Genomic DNA, 2221 nt, shown 5'->3' with positions numbered 1-2221 from the left:
TTTTTGTGGTGTAGTCTGTAGTTTAACAATTTGAAAGGATGGGGTCATTTCATCGCTATAAATAAAACCAAATAAAATTATATTTTATGGAATGATTGAAATTTGAAAGAAGGATTGGAAGGTTGGACTGCTTGATATATAAATAAAAACCAAGGGATTGGATTGTTGATTTGATGGATAGCTATCAAATGATCAATTGCTTTAGCTAAACCGGATATATCGAATGGTTGATAGACTGGTTTTTTTTAAAAAAAGTGTCAGATGAATGATCAGTTCAATTAAATGAAAAGGGTTGGATGGTTAGGATCGGTTGTTTGATAGATTTAAATAAAAACCAAATTAGATTGTTAGGACCATTTGATAATGTTTTAAAAAAAAAAAAAGCTATAAAAAGGCTATCGATTGATCAATCGGTTTAAATAAAACTATTACATGTTTGTTCAATTGGGTTACATACAAAGGATTGGATGGTTGGAATCGGGATAGCCATAAAAAAAATAAAAAATGAAAAAGGATTGTGTGGTTTGGATTGTTATATAGCTATAACTAAAAACTAAATAAAAATTGATTGGATGGTTTAGGTGGTTGTATAGCTATAACTCAAAACTAAATAAAAAATGATTAGCTGGTTAGAATTGTTTGATACTTGTAAATAAATACCAAACAAAAATAGGATTTAAAAAAATATCATATGGTTAAGATTGACCGTTTGTGAGGTATAAATAAAACTAAATTGGATGGTTAGGATCAATTGAGAGTTGTAAATAAAAACTAGATGATAAAAGAACTTGTGGCCAGGATTAGTCTAGGCTGTAAATAAAAAATCTAAATGATAAAGGAATATATAGTTAGGATTGTTTGTTTCATAGAAGAAAAAACAATAGAAAATAAAAACTAAATTGGATGGTTAGGATCATCTTATAAATGAAAATAAAAAAGTAATGTATAAAATTGATTCTGGATGGAAATAAGGACAAAATAAAAAAGGAACCTATGTGTAGGATTCATCAATCCCGACCACGTGTCAGAAAACAAAATTTAATAAATAATTGCGGTGAGCGTGGATCGAACACGCGACCTTCAGATCTTCAGTCTGACGCTCTCCCAACTGAGCTATCCCCGCATTGATGGCAAATTATATTTTATTTACTTATTTAATACGGTCATCAACCACAATAATGAAGGACTATGGACGGTTGATGATCATTGGCGTCATCTATTTATAATGGCCAAGGAGTAAAATGGCCCCACCTTAGATGCTCTAGCCAAAGAAAGATCAGTTCTCATGATCTAGTGGGCCAGTTGAATGTGGACCAAAAATAAAACAAATCCATTTCTTTGGAACAATAAGCTAATCAATACTAGCACGTATATCCAATGACTGACAAAGTGTATTTTTGTTAAATTATTTAAATACTTTTGACATTTTTAATTATAATATTACAATGGTAAACTCAAACCAAATGCACTGGTGCTCTTAGGACTGATGCAAATGGGTCAGGTCCATGGGGCCTTGACCTGATCTGGGCAGAAATGTGGCTCTACACCCAATCACCCAATCTATTAAAATTGGGTCGGGTTTGGTTGGGTCTAAGTTTTAAAAAAAGGATCTTTTTGTTTTATGTTTGGGGCTTAATGTATAGAACCAAGACCTGACCCATTTATCTTGTGAGTATGGTTTGGTAGGGTACGAAGATTGCAGGTTTTCATACAATGTTATTTCTTATAAAACCCAAAATGTTATTTGGGTTCATGATTAGAGGAGGTTGGGGACCCCCTCCCAAGGATCCTTCCACGAGACTACATTGCATTGCATTGCGTGAATGTTCAATAATAATCATTTTATTTTGCATCTTTACTAGGGTAGTAGATTTGACTGTCTCATTAATCGTTCATTTAGGTTACATCTAGATCCGATCTTGTATCGTCTTATGTTACCTACCGGTGAATCCGTTGACTCACTGTGGCTTAGTCTTGTCTAAATCATTTGTCGTGGACATGTGATGGAATTTCTCTGTGTAGTCTCTCATGAATTGGCTACCTTGCAGATAATTTTGATATTATTAGAACAATATTACATGGTCATAGTCGATTGATAAGAAACGTGTCTAAATCAACTATTTCATTTACTACCATGTGCAGATGGGTGCTTTCATCTGCTTGGGCTGTAGAAGTTAAAGTTATTTCCACTAAGCAGAGGCTCTACTTCTCAATTTATAGG

General features: G+C 33.2%; 1 non-coding gene across 1 annotated transcript; it reads right to left on the bottom strand.

Annotated features, from left to right (window-relative positions):
* Window positions 1-1050: 1050 nt before the first annotated feature.
* TRNAF-GAA (transfer RNA phenylalanine (anticodon GAA)) lies at window positions 1051-1123 on the bottom strand. Its single transcript has one exon. It is a non-coding gene; the product is annotated as a tRNA-Phe (tRNA).
* Between the last annotated feature and the right edge of the window lie 1098 nt (window positions 1124-2221).

The sequence above is a fragment of the Magnolia sinica genome, chromosome 3 (assembly GCF_029962835.1).
Source record: "Magnolia sinica isolate HGM2019 chromosome 3, MsV1, whole genome shotgun sequence".
Classification (NCBI taxonomy): Eukaryota; Viridiplantae; Streptophyta; class Magnoliopsida; order Magnoliales; family Magnoliaceae; genus Magnolia; species Magnolia sinica.
The sequence above is the reverse complement of the archived record's forward strand: the minus strand, read 5'-3'. Positions and strand labels throughout refer to the sequence as shown.